This window comes from Phalacrocorax aristotelis, chromosome 3, assembly GCF_949628215.1.
Source record: "Phalacrocorax aristotelis chromosome 3, bGulAri2.1, whole genome shotgun sequence".
Classification (NCBI taxonomy): Eukaryota; Metazoa; Chordata; class Aves; order Suliformes; family Phalacrocoracidae; genus Phalacrocorax; species Phalacrocorax aristotelis.
In genome coordinates this window covers 99,349,185-99,368,252 of record NC_134278.1, presented here as the reverse complement: position 1 = coordinate 99,368,252, position 19,068 = coordinate 99,349,185, and positions in this window count along the sequence as shown.

The window sequence follows — 19,068 nt, the reverse complement described above, 5'->3', positions numbered from 1 at the left end:
GCCCATCTCTTCAGTTCTTTTGATTTGAGCACACACGTTTCCTCATCTGGCACCAAACAGATGAGAAAACATTTGTGTGCCCAAGTCACAAGTGTGCACCAGTATCAGCTAGTTTAATTGGAACCATTTCAACCAGTAATTTCCAGTGGGGCACCAATGGTCTTGCCAAAACCAGCTCTTGGCTCCCTAAGCACTTGCTAGGAACCACAGCAGGAACAGGGCTTCTCAGAGCAGTGGTGAGTCCTTTCATTTTCACAGAAACCACTGAGCAGCTCTGCCAGAGCAATACTATTCCCTCACTGTTGGCCAGTGTCTGGATGAACACTGCAAGCACAGAGGTAAAGGACTTTCATAGCCCATTACCCAGCCTCCTGAGCCATACAGTTCCCAGCTCCCACTGCTCTTGACAGGTCACTGTGCTACACAGAAGCTCAGTCCCTGCCCTTTTTCTCCTCCAATCTCAGCTTGGAGACAGAGTGTAAAAACACACTTCCCTGTCTGCAAGTGTTTTCTCTTTTCTCCTCCGCGTCTGTCACCTTGAGGGTGCAGGGAAGAAGACGCTCAGCATTTCAGGAGATGTCATGTTTAACCTCACGCATGATGGAAGCTGGAAACATGCACTATCAGCACTGTGGGCAAAAAGCCGGGAATAAATGGTGTTGTAACTTGGAAACTTCAGGCACAGCCATAGGAGGATGCCATGATGTGTTCTTTTATCTCAGCCTAACTCCCAGAGGGCCGCTATCCTACAAACCTCTTGCTGAAAACAAGGTACATCTTACCTTCAGTCTCACACCAGTAACAAGCTCAGTCCCTTCTCCCCTAGTTAAAATAGTGGTTAGAGAGGGTTATTAGAAATATCAGGAAGCCTTGCTCCCATCTTGAAACTTTGCAAGCTTGGTGATGCTCCTGACTACCTACATATGCAAGGGAAGCCTGGCAGATCCTGAGTGCCAAGGCAGAAAAACCTTCCCCTACCAGCAGTACGGTAGTATCTTATGGGTGTTTTCATCAATAGGTACCAATGTGCTTTGCAGATGAAAGAAGCATGTTATCATGACTACTGCATTTTTTGGAGGGCAGTCAGGAAGTGGCAAGGCTGAGGTTAAAGAACAGCAACGCAAATTAGACAAAAGCACAGAAGACAACCAGGGAAGTGAAGCAAAGCTGTGCCCTCTGTAACCGACACAGGTCAGGATGTCCCTGTATTCAGAAAAAGCCCCTGGAAATGGGTCTTTAAAGGGCTGCCTGAAGCCATCCAAAAAGCCAGGCTGGGGCTTCCCAAACCTAGTATTCTTCCTCCATGTGGATTTCCCCATTTTAACTTCCATTTAGCTGCTCAGGGCTAACTCTAGGAAATACCAGATAAAACTGTCCTAAAAGAAGTCAATGGCACAAAGAGAGAAACACACTTGCCTGCCCCCAGCCCCCTGAACTCTTCTAACCCAGCAGAGCCTAAAGCAATGTAGACACTGGTGGAGAGACTGAAGATAAGTAGAGGTAAGACCTGCCATGCTGTCAGGTAGCCAGGCTGGCAGGGGAGGACATGCCTACAACTCCATAGTCTGTCTGCATGCTCAGAGCCCAGCTGTGCATCAGTCTTCAGGGAAACTCAGTGGTTTGATGGATCCCTGAGCTAGGAAGATGACCCGGGTTCCCCAGAAAAGCATCATCTCATCCCTCTTCACCTAGGGGGATCTTAGCTGCACATAATGGGACACCTTCCTTGTAACCGTCTCTTGTGAGCCCCTTCCCAGCCCTTCACGTTCTACTGAAGTCAACATCACGGATTTAGCTCTGGCTACAACGTGGCTCCTGCCTTTATGCCAGAGGCCAGAGCTGCAGGCAATACCTCACTTCCAGCGTAAGGGACTTTATTACTGCACAAAGACTAGGAGACCATACTCACTCCAAAAAACCTCAGTCTAATAAATAGATGCCCATTATCCTCGTTTTACAGAAAGCCAGGCAAAGCTTGGGGGACAAAAAGATTTTCCTGAGAAGGCTGTGGCAGTCCTCATGTCCATGTGTGATACTACGCTGCACCACCACCCTTCTGCACCCACTCAGCACCAATGGCCCGCACAGTGTTGTCTCTGCACCACTGACCAGCACACGCTCAGCACCAATCTTCTGGCATCCAAAATCCAGCACTGTCACATCACTGCCAGACTGCAGGATGAGCAGCAGGTCACGATGACCGAAGCCTCATTTAAATGCAGCGTGGCCACTCGCAGGAACTGCAAATAACCAAATATGAAGGACGAGCAAAGGGAGCAAGGGGATTGCTCTGAACACTCAGGGGAGTTTAAAGGGAGCAGGCACGAATGTTTTGCTTTAGCAGAGGTCCTGCAATCCAGCTGACACATCCAAACCCTCCACCTAGGGTGTGTCCTCACTTGGATCAACATTTCAGTCCTTACAGGGTACTTCCTAATGGTCTATTGATTTCAACAGATGTCCCAGCAAACGAGTTATAGAGGGAACAACAGCCCAGCAGTAATTGCAAGTTCATATGCTAACGCCCCGCTGTTCAGTGCAAAAGGGAATATTAGTTTTGAAGGGTAGACTATTGGCAGGTCAATGCAATGCTTGTAATTCTTGCAACGAGCAGCCCATCCCAGAGCACAGGTAACATGAGCAGGCACAGCAAATCCTCCCCTCCGTGGTCTGTCCTCAAAAGCAGTGTCACTGATTTAGCTTCCCAAGGCTCCTGCCATGCTGCTAACATACCTCCACCTTGATATGAGACCTCACTTGCCAGCCCCAGGTATGCCATGGCAAGGCATGTCCCAAAAACCATCTGCCTCCCAATCCCAGTTAGGAGATGACCTCCTCATGAGCGTGGTCCAAGTAAAGCACCAGGCCTGGGGAATACAATAAGGGGCAGAGCGGCTGGGCCATGCGAGGAGGGGTCTGGCATGTGGCATTATCTGGGAGCAGCCCCTGCTGAGGAACGGAGTGAGGATTGAATTTCTGTTCTGCGGCTGTTTGCGCTTCCTGTTTGGTGCGACAGCCTCAAAGGGGAATTAGTATTTACAGAGCTCCGGTCACGTCATCCCATTGTTCCCATGCAGTCAGGAGGATGCTGGGAGAGAGGAAGAGAAAGCAAAGTATCACCAGCAGGCTGCACCAGCCATGGGGCTCCCTGCTAGCGGTGGCACTTTGCAGGGAGGCAAAGCAAAAAGCATGGTGGAGTTGGTGATTTCCCACCTCCTGCCATGGGAGCAGCACAGACAGGTGCAGTCAGACGGCTGGGAGCACAGCTTCTGCCTCCCCAGGCTTCTTCTGGCATCAGAAAAGGCAAAAAGGACAGTGGAAGTTATTTCCTCTGGCAATCTAGAAGGTGCAAATGCACTCCAAGGTCTTTGTAGACCAAATGACAGGAGATTTACAGGCTTTTGAGGGATGTCAGCTTCTCAGCTGGTCCAAAGCAATCACTTCTCCAGGGCCATTACATTTTCTGATGCGCACAGCTCAATGTCATGCCATATAGGCCTGGTGCCTTCTGCACAGGCAGATGAGCCTCCTGCAAAGGGAAAGCATACCAGCAGGGCCCTGAGGCACCCCAGGAGGAGACAGCAGACCCCTTTAGCCTACCCTACCCAGGTCATGCACATCAGTGGGGATGCACAGCAAAACAGAGGTCAGGAGAGAGAAGAAACCAGGAGCCTCATGGAGGGAATTTGTGGAGGACAGAGGAATACAGGATGAGAGGGTAAAGCAGACAAGGCAAAGGGAAGCTGAGAGCAACTCCTGCACATGCAGAAGCCCCCAGCAAGAAGAAACACAGCATGAATAAAAGCCATTTTGGGGAGTTACCTCAGGATGTAGCTCTTCAGTGTTGCACAGCATCCATACTAAATACAGAGGAAGCAATTTTGCTCTTGATGGGAAGAAGTGGCAGAAACAGGAAAAGGTCTTGCATCAGTACTAAGCCACAGCTGAAGACCAAGGCCTTTTATAGGCAAGACCAGCCAACCTAAGGGATGTGAGCAAATCTCTCTGATTTTATTCTTCACCTGTGCCAGGAGAGACCTGTATTTCCTAGGGCTGCACAAGAATGAACACAACAAAGATGATGAACACCAAGATGACAAAATAATGGGCATCGTGCAAGTTCCCACATAAGCAAAACTCTCTTTCAACTCAATCAGTAGTTGAAACTATCCTGGTGACCACTTTTTCCTAAATTTTGAAGTCTCCCTGGATTTGTACTTGAAGGACTGCCTTGACTTAGTGCTAGTTGCATATCAGATACTGTTTTTCCATGGATCAGGACTCAGTCTCTCCCATAAACAGCATGAAAGCAGACTAAGCATTTTAGGCAAAATGTTAGACACGTGCACAGCTTGGTCTGTGAGAAATATCCAGCCTCCAAATTTTGACAATTAACTTCAGAGGACCCAGAATTTAACCTGCAGTATTTGCTGACCTATTGAGCAATCATGTAACACTTGGTTGAATAAGAACTTCTGCTTCTCTATACCTTTGTCATGTTTTTATATATGAATTTTTAATTTTTTTTGTTTCCTTTCCTCATTTCATTCCTCTTTGAATTCCAAGACAACTGCCTGTGTGCAAGGATAGCAGCTGGTTTATTCTTGGAATTAGCACTCAGTTACTGGATGAACAAACACTGGGCTTCCTGCAGGAAATTCAGCTTTCCTTCTTTCCTGATTTGTTGCTGTTTTCCTTAGGCTGAGGCTAATACCTGCTTAGAGCCAGGACAAATGTTCAGGGTCTTGTCTATGGAAAGAAAGAGTTCACTCCTTGTCAACAGCAACGTGTGTCCTTTCAGAAACAGAAATATTTTCACTCTTTTGATTTCAGCAAGACATTTTGGCAGCATTATGAAGCCAAACCTTTGGCAGAATCACGCAGGCAGGGAGACAGAAGGAGACTTCAGTGAAATACGGGAGAGTAAAGGGGATCACAGCTCAGCACTGCATGAAGGGCACAGGAACCCTTCCTGCACAGCACTCACTGTCTGCAGAGCTGCTGTCATAAATGTAATGCCGAAAAGGGCTCAGACTGTTTTCACATTGAACAGTTCCTCATATCGCAAACCGCTACAGCTCTGTAAGCAGCCTGCAGAACTGCAACACTTTGTACTTCCACACTCAGAGCGAAATCCATTCTGGAAGTTTGGGATTTGTGTTTTGGACCAACAGCTGGAGGAAAGTAGCATTGGGCTTGCATTGCCGCAAGCCTGTTGGAAGCTTATTTTTTGCCTCCAGGAGGCTCAGTTAAGTCCAAACACGCTCAAAATAAGTGCTGAAACCTTTGGGGGATGATCCAGTACTGAGTGAACCTTCTAAAAACAAGAATTTTCCTCATCCCTGGCTATATTTATCTTCAGCCTTGTCCTAGTGACCACTCTGAAGGATGAGGGGACAGACTCACACTACTTCTGAAAGGTGCAATAAAGATTCACAGTCTCTATACAAAAAAGGCCAGTGCCATTTTCTGATTGGAAAGGTGCATTGCTTAAAGAAGATAGTCTCTTCACTTTCAGTTTGGGCATCTCACCCCCACCCCACCTCGGTTCTTTATAACTACCCTCCTAGGAAACGTAGGTAATGTCCTCTGATCAAGTCAGATTCCTCTCTTCCCCTTGCCCTGCTGCTCACCTGTCTCTCTCCTTCCCTTGCCTCCCCTCCATGTCCATGTGAAGGCTTTGGCTGGCCCTCAAGCCTATAGGTCCTCTTACAAACGTGACCCTGCACCACTTACTCATCACTAGTATCTGCACAAGCCCCCTGGGAATGTTACTCACATAATTAAGGGCCCAGCTACCCTGCAAGCATAACCATGCCTTTGCAGCTGGTTTTCAGTCCCCTCACCTGACCTTGTTACCACAACACCGGGGAGCTACAATCCCTCCTTCCCCCATGCTTATCATGTTGTTAACTTTGCAGCCATGACAGAGTGCAAGCATAGCCAACTTTCCACACCACTACTTTAGCTCTCAAAAAACTGTCTGTGCTAGCCTTAGCAGCCTGCTCTTCCCTTACCAAAGCACCTTCAAGCCTCCCCATGAAGGTTAACTCTCCTTAGGTCTCACCAACTTCTCACCAGCTCTGGTGAAGCTAATGCCTCCTACCAGCCATCCCATACACCCTCACCCCGGGTGCCAGACACCCAGGGGAGGAGATCCTGTGACTCCATGGGTCCTGAAACTGGGACCAATGTTCATGATGTGGAAAGCTGGGTGGGCAGCTCGGTGGCAGTGGAGACCAGGGGTCATGTGCAGCATGTGTGCGAGACATCCCTGTAGATGTGAGCTTGGAATGAAACACGAAGGAGAGCTGTGCCTTCAGGGAGCAGAGCAATGCCAACTGGGCTAAGCCACCACACAGAGAGGTGGAAGGGATGCAGGACAGCAAGCCATTCTGGATGCCACCATCATCTATACTGTAGGGGCTTGCTGTGCCAGACAGTGAGGAATACCTAAGCAGGTATTGCCCAAAGATGATACACAAGTAGTTGACATGGCCTTTAGCAAAACACAAGCATTTGTGTCAGAGCACACACTCTTTTAGGGCTGACAGTGCCCCAAGAGCTGGAGAACTACAAGTCACTGGTGAAAATGGGGAGAACAGCAAGAAAAAGAGGAAGAGTGGAGCCTCAGCATCTCTTCAGCTCCATCCTGGAGCCACCAAAGGCTGCCTGCTCCCTTGTGAGGCAAGGGCACAAGGCCAGGCCTGCCAAGCACAAGGGTCTGCAAATTGGGTGCCCAGGTAAAAATGTCAATAGGTTGGTTTTTGGCATTGAGTTTTTCAAAAAAACCACTGAGTGAACATGGTTTTGATTGTGCATTTTTGTGTTGGTTTTCCGCTTGTTTTTAATATGACCTGAGCTCTCTTTTCCTTACGTTTCTGAACCTTCAGCATACTTTACTTTCTCTAGGTTTTCTCTGGAAAGGAAAAGAAAAAAAGGGCTGGAATCATTCCTTTTCATTTAAAAGCAAGCTGAGACTCCTTGACAATGGGATGACTCCAGCATCTGGGCTTTTAAGGACACTCTGGAAATTATTAGACTCCTGATAAAATCGTAGGAGTTGGCAAGGCCGTAGTTCCCCTGAACAACTACGATTTCTTTGCCTGTGGGTATCACTATGTTGAAACGCCTCTAAAGTTCCTGCTATGTCATTGAATTTGCATGCATTTCTTTTTGGTTCCTTCCTTCTCCAGCCCCTGCCAGAGAGTAGACATTCCTGAAAATCAACTAACCACACTCCCATAACTTTACAGCCTGAAGACCTTGAAGCAAATGAGCCTTGAAGAGTAATTGTACCATTACAGGCACCAAATGATGCTGAATTATGCAGTGCTTAGCGGACACTGCTTAGTGGATCAGTTTGGGGAAAAATATTGGATAAAGTGAGAAAAAAAATCACTTCTCCAAATGATACAGCAATGATAGTTACAACTCTCACTGTTTTCAGCTCTATTAGCAAAAAAAAAAAAGGGGCTCCTCCTTTGCTGCTTGGTGGGGCTGGACCAGAGGAGTCCCATTTTAAACAGTTAAACCTTTGCTGGGAAATAACCTCTCATTTAGAGAACATTTCAGCCCACCAAATTTATACATCCCCCTCTGGAGCATCTGCATTGCTGTAAGAGGTGCTGAGAGTGACTACACACCAAATCCAAGTGCTTCAGGTAACAAGGATCATCCAGGATGAACCAGGTCTTGGAGGAAGGTGTGAGCCAACATGTCCATTCTGGTGGCTCAGGTGCTGTGGAATCCATGGACTTCAACCAAGATGCATCTTTCTAGAATGATAAATTAAATCCTACTGACTGCATGAGATATATTTTTTTGCTTAAAAACTATTTAGAAAACATGTCAATAGCATTATCACTAATCAAGCCAAAAGAAAAGCAGCAGCAATAGAAATAATGAAGCAAACACAATGGATACATGCTCAATGATGTCTGGTGGTGTAAATTCATTGGAGGGGGGTTGGACTAGATGACCTTTAAAGGTCCCTTCCAACCCAAACCATTCTATGATTCTGTGTTCACTAATCTTTGACCATCTCTATGTGTTCATGTGCACAGTATTTCAGCATGCTCTACAAATAGACTTTGGTGTTATTATTATTATTATTTCCATTCTTCACATGTAGAAATCAAGCTGAAATTAAACATTAATTAAGAAATTAATGTAGAAGATAAGCAGCTTGCTCAAGATCATGCAGGAAATGGGTGAGGACTGAGGAATGGGAAGTAGGTGTTCCCCTGAACAGGCTGTCACGTGGTAGTGGCTTCCTACCAACACCTTAGTATTGCAGAGGACCTGGAAAACACAAGGCTGCTGTAATGTTTGGAGGTCCCCTTCCCCAAAACATTGGTATTTTTCATGGACAAGAACTTGAGAGAAGGTGGGAAGGGAATGGGGGAAAGTCTAGTTAGGCTCTAACCTCTGCTTCACGGGTACAGGATAGCAGTGAGAATGATGGATGGGGCAGTAGAAAGAGCAGGAGCTTTCATGGGTTGACCAAGAAATCCCCACGGAGCAAGTACATGAACTGCCTAGCATTCCCAGCAGGTGAAGATGGGCAGCACGTGGCTCATGTGTGCCAGCATGAGGGGGCATGCTGTGGCACCATGAGAGCAAATAACCCTGCCCCTCACAGAGTATCACTTCACCCCAGAGTATACACTCCAGGCATCCCCAAACTAGAGGAAGTGCATGCTAGATTTCACAGTGCTTATCCACCACGTCGTGCCACATCCTTCATCCTCCTTCCTGAGCTTCCCACGCAGGCAGGCTGGACGGAAAAGTAGCGAGCACCATGGCTTGCCCCTGCACACAACGAAGCAAGAGTTTGAGAGAGGATGGGAAGGTGGGAGGGATAAGTAGGTGACAGTCTAATTAAGGAACACATGATAAGCAGGTATTTCCTGACCACAGGATGCTGCCAGCTTTACCACCTCTGAGCTCGCCTTCACACAGCTTTTAGACACTGGCTGCGGCACTGCCAGGCTAATGGAGGGGTGACCAGCCCATCGTCGCACTTGCATGAGCATGGGGAGGTGGAAGTGGAGGCTTTAGGTTACCTTTTGGCTTGCCACTTATTGTTGGGTGTTTAAACACAGGTGTCTGCCGCTGTTGACACTGAGTGATAACTGGAGACATTTTTTCCATTGGAAAGAATCTCAAGAATTTCCCCATTCTCTTTTTATTCTTTTTTTTTTCCTTCTGCCTCATGGTAAGGAGATTGTTACTGGGGGTGGGGGGTGAGGGGGTGGCTGGCATGAGGCAGAGATGTGACTGTGCTTATTTAAAAATCAGATCCCCCCTCCATTCCCTTCTCACAAGCACAGCTGCTCCAGCCCCAAGCTTCAAATGATCGTTTAAATTGAAGTCTTCCTCCCTTTCCACAACCTCAGGCGCCTCTAACAGCTGGTTCTTAATGCTCTATTCACTGTCTTGTAAACTGGTTCCCCAAAACGGCAGCCAGCAGCTGCCTCCAGGGACTAATTATCCCTCCAAAAGCAGGAGGAGCTGTGGCTGCCTCAGTGTTGTCTGCACCACTGAGGCTGAATTTGCACCGTTGCATCTAGGCTCACAGTTCAAGCCCCACCTTAACCCCCTCAAAGAGAAGATCAAAGCGCTCGGAGCTTGGGGAGGTGTCTGGGAGAAAAGCGTTGAGATGTAAAATATAGAAACAACACCTTCCCAAAAGGGAAAAAGTAGGCACAAGCTAGGAGAGGGGCCTCCTTGCCCATCTCAGGGCACTGACCTGCCACCATGTAACAACTCGGGCCTGATCACCAGAAAGCTCCTATTATTTATTTTTTTATGCCTAACCGTGTCTCAGCTCTGTTTCAGGTCATTTCTTATGTCACTCAAGCTGGTTAGATTTTTTTCCTCAAGAGAAACCAGGCCTGTCTTGCTCTCATACACCCTGGGGAGCAGGAGGAAGACCCAGTGATCCCACACGCACGTGCTCACACACCCTCCCAGCACTGTGCACCATGGGGAAAACCTAGCCTTGCAACGAGCTAGCTGAGTGGCTGCACCTGCGCGTGTGCAGATGCACGTGTGTGCAAACACGGGAGGCTGAGATGCTCCTAGACATTGCACAGGCATATCCCTGCATGTGCAATTGCCGCCAGGCAATGCTGCCCTCCCCCTGCCCCTTGCTCTCCTAGGACTTTGTTGGAAAGCACAAGCGCAGCCAAGGCACCTCCAGCCCTCCTGCTGGTACCCATGCCTGAGTGCATCTCTCCCTCCTGGGGTGATGGTGGCACTAATAAACAGGTACCATCCCCACCATAGGATGGAAAATATGAACACTCAAAAAAAAATCCCTAGCACGGTGGAAAGCCAGGCCCAGGGAGACTAAGCCAAGCACACTGGGACACTAGCTTACCTTACACATTTGGTGGGGCTTGGCTGCTGTGTGAGTGACTAACTGCCTGTCTCTTCAGCTCCCTGCAGCGATTAGCAGCTCCGATTGTCGGCCACTCTCTGCCCCGGGAGCTGGGGAGGCACGGGGTCCCCGCCGCTGTATCTCCTGGGAGCCTGGGCCGGCAGAAAGCCAGTCCATCCAACAGGCATTATTTTCACAGGAGCTTACATTATAAAAAAACCCACTCACTCGTTACAATGCAATGTTGGTGTCTCTTGACATGTCTGCTTGCGGGCTGGGGAAATTTTGGTGCTAGTGAAACAGGAAGGGTTGAGGTCCTTGCTGCAGATGCTGCCAGCTCTGCTGGAGAGGATACAAACCTGGGATCCAAAACTCATAAACTGCCCTTTTTCCTTCTAGACGGATACCTTCCCTCACCCCCAGCCTTCTGCATGGGGCTGTGCATCCTCACCCTCGGGGAGCCTGGAATCTGCCCTGCGCATCCCTCCCATCTCAAGGGAGGTGGGCAAAGAGAGGCACAAAGGAAAAGGCAAAGAGGCATATTTTGAGCAAAAGGATGAAGAGGCCAAACCGCATATGAAACATTACCACTTCAACGGGCAAAAAAATAGATAACAACATTAGTCACCACCCAGCGAATGAACTACAGCCTCCTCAGCCTGCAGAGGGTAGGAGCCTTCCATCCTCCTCCTCCTCCTCTTTCCCATCCTCCTGCCCCTGCTCCTGCCTGTTTATGATACGGCTTATGACAAAACAACTTATTAAAGGAATTACACAACTGAGCTCCTAACCCTATCCACACTGGATTTTTCCAAAGCCTTATGCTTAGTAATTGTGCTGGAGACACCAGCTACCTTTCACAAGTCCTGTTTTGTGGTTGTTTTTTTAATGAGGCCTCAGCTCCTTAATTGTTTGCATGCTTTGTTGGGAAAGCTCAGTCACATGGGTTCAAAGGTAATCCAGGAAAAGTGCTATCAGCATGCCCGATTACGGGGGCTGGCACTGCCTTTGGTATAAACTCTGCCCACAGCTTCGGGACCAGCATCCCGGGAGGTCACTCGGTGAAAAGGCATCTTTACACCTCTCTCTGCAGACTGGTGCTGGCTCTCCAGCTTCTGGTCTATGTGGCTTGTGAGAAATGTGGCTTATAGAGAGCCCACGTGCTTGTTGCCCTGGGATTGCCCGGAAAGCCCACCTGATGGCCAAGGAGATATGAGGGAGCCTGTGCATAGGTACCTACTGCCTTCTGAGATGCCTTCGGGCACCTGAAGTACCTGCCCAGGGCTGGCAGATATGGCCCAGGACCTACCAGAGCAGCGTCCTCTTGCAGAGGTGGTTGTACCTCTATTTGTACACCACACAGATGCATTAGGATGTCGGACAGACCTCCCCGGGTCTTCTGCCCCTCACCAAGGCAGAGGGACATGCTCATCGTCAGTGGGGAGCAGACGTGCCTCAACTTGCACAATCGCCTCAGTTCAGTCTGGGAACTCTGGATGCTAATGCTCCAGCTCAGCCCGGGCCAGCGGTTGCTTTCAGTGCACCGCTTCCACTGCCAGCAAGGGGCTGGCACACACACAGAGCAAAACTGTCACCTGCGCTAGAGTAACTCCCGAGGGACCAAGCACCGTGGCAGGTTTTGAGCCAGGCACTGTACAGACACAGGGTAGGAGGCACATTGTGTGAGAGTGTGTGCTTGCATGAAGCACACATGCGTGAAGCAGCTGGGTGGGTAAGCTGTGTTCCTGTGCACTGTGCTGTGCATCGGGGCTGGAAGAAAATCATTACCTACTATTTCAGTTTGCTTGTTTCAGACTTTGCTTCAGTTTCTGTAAAACAGATAAAACCACCTACAAAACAAACAAAAAAACCCAAAACAACCCCCAACCAAAAATACACCCCTCTAACTGCAGCCCACTGGGTCATCTCACCCAGCCTCAAATATTCTGGTAAACAACATGCATAATGACAGTCACCAGCCTTCTCCAGGCATCTCCACACATTTGTGACATGTAATGTGGTATACAAAATCTATATCTCTGTATAATTAGGAGTGCTCAGAGTGGTGACTCAGACATTCCAGTGTGCTTTCTTCTTGTCATCGGTGTGAGAAATACAACTTTACTCATTTTTTCCAATGACTTTGGACTTTAAAAACAGCAATTAGCAAAGCCAGCTTGTTATCAGCTCCTGCCGGCAACCTGTCCTCATGCTAGCCCTCCACTGTGTTTTGGTCACAGGCAAAGCTTTGGCAGTCATTTCCCAAGGCTTGCTTTTGTCTGGAGGATCAAGGCTGCCAAGCTAGGAAAAGAGGTCCTAGACCTGCAAGCCTGTCCACACATCTTCGTTTTAAGCACTTGAATATTGAAGTAATTCCAGGGTGGGTCTTTATGTAGTGTGGTATATAGTAGGCAAGACATTAAATAAACTTCAGAGGTGTGATTTTTTTACTTCTCTTTCTAGTTACAGCTAGGCAGGCATGGGCAGACGCAAAGTGAAAATACCTCGCTAACAGTGCTTCTCCTACTGTGCTTTTACAGTGGCTTTCATCTGCTCTGCTCACAAAGCGTTTTACTACCCGTACATCGCCACATACCACTGCATCTGCAGCCAGATGAAGGGCAAATGGCAATCTGCTATTACCACTGCTCATGGGTGCTCAGCGTGCAAAACATGTCAAAGGGTGTTACAAAGCCTGCATTTTGTGGGGGGACAGGGAAAGCTGCTGTTTCCTCTAGCATGCTTGTGGTCCCTATATTTTCTTCCCTGGTGGGACAGACTGGTTGCAAGACCCCAGCAAAGGAGGTTGAAAGATCAGCATTCCCTTGAAACCCGTGGGAAGTCCAGCCAACCTGCACAGGTGAGCCACTGCTGACAGTATTTGTCACACATGGGAGCAGAAAAATGCTCCAGAGAAATATTTAAGTCTGCAACATTTTAACATGAAAAATTGGAGTGGAAAAAACAACTTTTCCTAAATAATTCAGGTGATTCCTAGTAAGTAGATTGTGCTTACCTGCCGTTTGTTACAGTGAAGCTCCAATGCACGCAAAAAGATAATACCAAGACCTACCTACAGCCAGAGCTTTCTCTGGGAGGGAAACCATGCATGTAGGAGCGAGGGAGCAAACAGGATCAGGCACTCCAGCTGTGCTGGAGCCAAAAGTTGGGGAGCATATATAACCTCCTCAGTCTAACTGCTCACCTCAGCTCAAGCAGGATGAGCCTCAGGAAGTTCAAGGGTTTGTGAACCTCTCTAGATAATTTTGGGTTCAGAGAGTTCAGAAAATGAGTTCACAAACTCTTTTTTCTTACAATTTAAAGTAATTTCCCCACCAGGAGAGACCGATGCTGTTTAAACCACATTTTCCAGGCTAAAGGGAGGTCCGTGCTCAGGAAAAGCTTTGGGAAAGCTGTCGTCTACATCAGGTAGCATCTCTAGCACGTGTGACTTTCAGCATGACCAAAGTCATACTCCTGCTGTATTTTTGTCATTCTTCCCATTGCCCGTTGAGGATTTTTTCACCCTGTTGCATCACTTTATGTCACTGATGCCCTGCCAGTCTGGTTTTTCCTTGTGGCAATTGAGGAATGTGAATTTTTCAGCAGACTCAGTCCACAGGGTGCATGAAGAATGGCTGGCCGTGGATGTATAAACCTTTTTATGCTATAGAAATGGAGGCCTTGATGTGTGAAGATACAAAACCAACACGGCAAAAGTACAAAAGAAACTAGGGGTGAGGTTCAGCTCATCTAGCTTTAGCTACCTGAGAGCTGGGCATGCAAACTACATGGTCGTCTACATCTCGCTAGTGAGAGCCAGAGGACATCCAAGAAGTCATTCTTTCCAGATAGGCTGTTAAAATGAATCACTTTCTGGAGGTGTTTATCTCCTTCTGTGGAGTACAGGAGGAGACTAAACAATTATCTCAGGCTTGACACCCAAGTTTTAATTACGACAGAGGAAGTTCAGCGTGACTAGCCCAGTGCCAGTGTGGCAGGGTGGGAGGTGGCATCATAGGGTCTGCTACTGGGAGCTTTTTGCTGGCTCCTTGGGTGAAACTCAGCCAAATAAACCATCTCTCCTGACAGCAGTGGCTCTGAGATTTCTTCTGAGCAAAAGAAACTCAGTTCTCAGAACTGACACACCAGGAACCTCCCCTGTAGACAAATGTCTAAGGTTTGTTGGAAGAGAAAGGTATGGAAAATCACTGATGGCAAGTCCCTATAAAGCACCAAATTCTCACTTAAGTTAAATATTATACTTCATGCAAACTGTGGGCAAACATATTTTACAGAAGTCAGTAACAGTTAGAGATTTAGCTGCTCAGATTAAGCAAGGCAGAGACAGGAGGAGGCCCTGGAGAAATCTCTCGGGCCGCTGTCGGGAAAAATTAGAAAGGATGCTGCATGGTGAGGAGCACACAGGCAGGATGCAGCCTGTGAAACATGCTGCAGCAAGCACCTGCCAGGCAGCTCAGAAAGGCCCTGGAATGGGCCAAGACAGCCCAGGGGTCTGTCCAGGGGTGCCGATGGGTGCGTGGCGGCACAGTGTGGCTCTCGCCTGCCCCATATGAATGCCCATGGGCTCTCCCCTCTACCTCACACAAATACCCACAGCAGACCCAGCCAGAAATTGGCATCCGAGCACTGCGGATCTTGGCAAATCCCATTTCAGCTTAGCTGAGTGTACCATGGATAGACAGGTCATGAGATCAAGCACTACAAAGTCCCTTTGTCCTCAGGTGCAGGGATAATAAACCCAGGACAGATCAGCTGAGCCTGGCAGGGACTGACAAGCTCCTGCAAAGCCTCCCCTCAGTCCCATCGTCGGAGCAAGTGTACACACAAGACCCTGCTCTAAACCTCTCTCCGCCTCCCCTCTTGTGAGAGTATCCTAAATCCCATGAGCTGGAGCATTACTGGATTAAACCCACCAATTCAATGTCAGAATGTGCCAATAACTTAAAGAGCTGTGCAGAGGGTAAAGCAAGCTGCTGGTGCCAAAGCAGGGGAGGGAAGGAGGGCTGAGAGGCAAATCCCGCATATACACACATGCACACACGTTCACAGCCCCCTTGGCACACTGAAAAGGGTTTCCCCAACTGAGGGTGCAGGGTGAGCAGCCCCACCGCTGCAGCTTGCCCAACCACACAACTTCAGCCAGCTCGCTTCCACTCCGCCGGACGCAGGGGTGTTGCCACCCCGGCCACCAAACAGGCGCTGTTTTAACCAGGGGAAATCCCACTGCAGCTCTTGTTGAAGCAGGGGTCGTTCCTCACCCCCGCAGGCAGCATCCAAAGCAGACTTGACAGCCACAGCACTGGCAACAACCACAGTGGAAAAGAGTCGTCAAACACTGCTCAGGAAGGCTTGTGCTTGACAAATATTTGTTGAGCTGATTGTAACCCACCCAGCTGATGCTCCTGAATGCAGAGAACCTGTAGGGAAGAGTTTTAAACCCCTGTAATACAGCTGCCCTCTTTTTCTCCCACAGCACAGCTGGAGAAAGCTGCAATCCTGAGTTGCCTCCTCGCCACAGCTGAGCTGCTCCCAGCATGAAGTGCAGGAGAAGCAGTCAGTTACATGGCAGTGGCCACTCTAGGATTTCATTCCCATGTTTTCCCTTGTATTGATCCCCATCTCTGCAGTCCAGAGTCAAAGGCATCAGCTGATGTGACCCTGGAGGAGTTGGGGAGCTGCCTTGCTGTAGCCAGCCAAGGCGCTGGGTGCTGCTCTGTCTCTGCAGCTTGCAGCAAAGCCGTAGGCTATGTGTGTGAGGCTCCCAGCAGGTATGGCAGGGCATCGTGCATGCCAGTGTGCTGCCGTGAAGGCACCTGGGCCAAGGGATGTTTGGAAGAGAGGTGTTTAGTGGCAGGACACACTCTGGGACTGATGGGGCAGGAAACAGCCGGGCTCCTGAGTTGGCCGAGGGCAGAAAAAAGAAGGAAGTATTGAAAATAAAAGCAAGGCTGCTGTGACATTTTCATGCTTGGCTTCTGACATCCTCTCCCTCACGTACACTTGACTTCCTTGCTTATTTTTATCAGATGAAGCTGATGGTCGCTGCTACGGTAACCCCATGTGGTTACAGCTCCGGCAGTGAACAAGTGCTCAATGCATGTTTCCTTTGTGGCTTCCCTCCCTGCTCGGTCTTCCCACCCCTAGGGCTCTCAAAATACTGTGTTTGACTTTGTCATGCCTTAATTGTGAACGCTGCCTGTTGTGATGGGCAGGGGTTCACCCCTCCAGGCTCTGCTCACTTGGCCCATCAGCCACTGCTGTCTTCCCCCTCTTCTTTCCTACCTTTGCTGTCTTCAGTGGTCAAAGTACAGGTCTCTGGCCCCAAGTACGGGGCAGGGTTTTTTTTGTTTTAACATGGAAAAAGTACAAAACAACTCTCCCGGGGCTGACAATGTGGGGTGAGGGAAAAAGCTCTTCATTGACAGGATGAAGTCTGATTTGAAACAACAACAGAAAATACTTCTCTTGCCTTGAGCCCACTCCTTCCCCTTTCAGAGTAATTATGGGGAAGGTGGGACCACAGGTTAAAGGTGATGCTCCCTCCTATAGCATGGAAACCAGTTCATCTCCCAGGTCTTCCCACCTGCCCCAGGCAGTGATGACCCACATCTCCTGGGGTGGTACCAGAGCCTTACCGATCAATGGATTTACCAGTACTCCAGTCCCACCAAAGTGATTTCTGTCTATGGCATTTCACTAGCAAGGGTTATAGCTTGTTGCACTTGAAGAAATTTTGATTCTCTCAAGCTCTTCCCCAGCTGGTCTGTCTCCGGTTGTGGCACCCAGACTGCACTGGGGTATTACAGGCAGCTACCCCAGGCCTTCAGCTCCTGCCATGGCCATCAGCGCAGCATAACAAAGCTCAGCCCTACTCACCCCTTTCTCCACGTGAACTTCCATGGAACAAATGTTAGGAGGTGCAGAGGGGTATGGGTGCCCCAGGGTGCATCCTGGCTGCATGTCCAGCCCTTCAGGCATGAAACCGTGGGGCCACAAAGGTCCTTCAACAGCACAGCCCCCTGCTATCACACTTTACAACCCCATCCCATCCTCCTCCTCTTTCTGCCCCCAGGTAGCAGCCACCCACGGTGCCCTTCACTTCACAGTGGCTCTTGCTTTTCCCAGCTCTGTTCTTTGCCACATTCACACATGGTCCTACCACCAGTCCTAGGCATTTCCTGGTCAAAGCAGGTTTCTCAGAACTCGGTTCCCCCCTAGGTGTTGGGCCTGTAACCTCTTTCCTCCTCCTCCTAAAAACAATGCCTACAAGCTTTCATTTTCGTTATGACTGGTTTGAGCTTACTTCAGCAGAGCTGCTCTCCAGCCAGGCTCACACAGCCCTTTCTGAAGGTGGATGATAGCTGTATGGCTGTAGCAAAGAGACACTGTAACTACAGTGGCTGAAAAGCTGATGCTGCTGTGCTGTCGACACTGCTGGCCTCTGGCAGGGCCCCAGCAGAGCTGCAGCTCAAGGGATGCCCCACACATAGCCCTTCTGCTGCTAAGAGCCCTAGCACACTTCCCCCCTGCCTGAGCATGCCCAGGCAAAGATACCCTGAATTGATCACAGTGGTACCCACTTGTCCTCACTCTTTAATTCAAACTTTTCACCAGGAGACCCTGAAACACAGCAGCAATGACCTTTCAGCAAGACAGGTAGACATGTACCCACAATGCGCTCCTGGAAGCACAGATGCATTTACACAGATGCTGCCAACTGCAGGAGGATCAGACAGGTACATAATTAAACATTGTGGTGCTTCTGCCAGGTCCAGGCTCAGCCTTTTGCTTTCCTTAAACCACTCCTTTTCTGTCCAAACATAAGCAAAAAGCATAATCTGAATCATGCCCAGAGCTTTTCTCATCATACGAGGATTTAGGGATAGTAATTGCTCTCATTTATAGAGATGTTTGGTGCCCGGGATTACTTTTGGAGAGCTCAGAGCACATGCGATACAGGCCATCACTCCTCACATCCCTCATTTCATTCCAGGTGACTAGGCTAGCAGTTGGCAGATTTTGTTTTGGTTTTGATTGTGCTTCAAGGCATCTCAGAGCAGAGCAACACAACAGGGATGAAACCCCTTGTCCTCAGCTGCTGGGAACTTCCTACAGGAGCTAAAATGGGAATGGCGACAGTCCAGGTTATCCTCACCCGGCAGCTGGAAGGCCCGGCTGGTTGTTTGCAATGATAACAAGGAGTGTGGCTACACCAGAGCAGGAGTTGGACACACACTAAGGGGACCTGTGTCCGGGGTGGCTGCTCCCCACGTGCAGTGCTAATGAATTATCTTTGCATTCCTGCAGAGCAACAACTTTGCCTGGCTACACCCAAACATAGGCAAAGCCAGATGCCAAAAGTTCATCCGCAGAGTCTGTTTCAAGTGGCTGTGTGCTTTGGTGAAGCCGAACAGGCATGAATACACACTGGAAACAGCAAACCAAATATTTGGGAGAGCCAACACAGGCTGAACTAAGCAGGGCAGCAGTGCACAGCTTGCTGTGTCATCAGTTGCAACTCCAGGGCAAAGCTTTGCGGAGGAAAAGTGTCTCAAGCCTAAATGGCAGCCAGAAGAAACATTGCTGTATGCACAAAGAAAGGTCCTTATACCACCCATGAAGTTCTTGAGATGACTCAGGGTCACCCATTCAGCAGC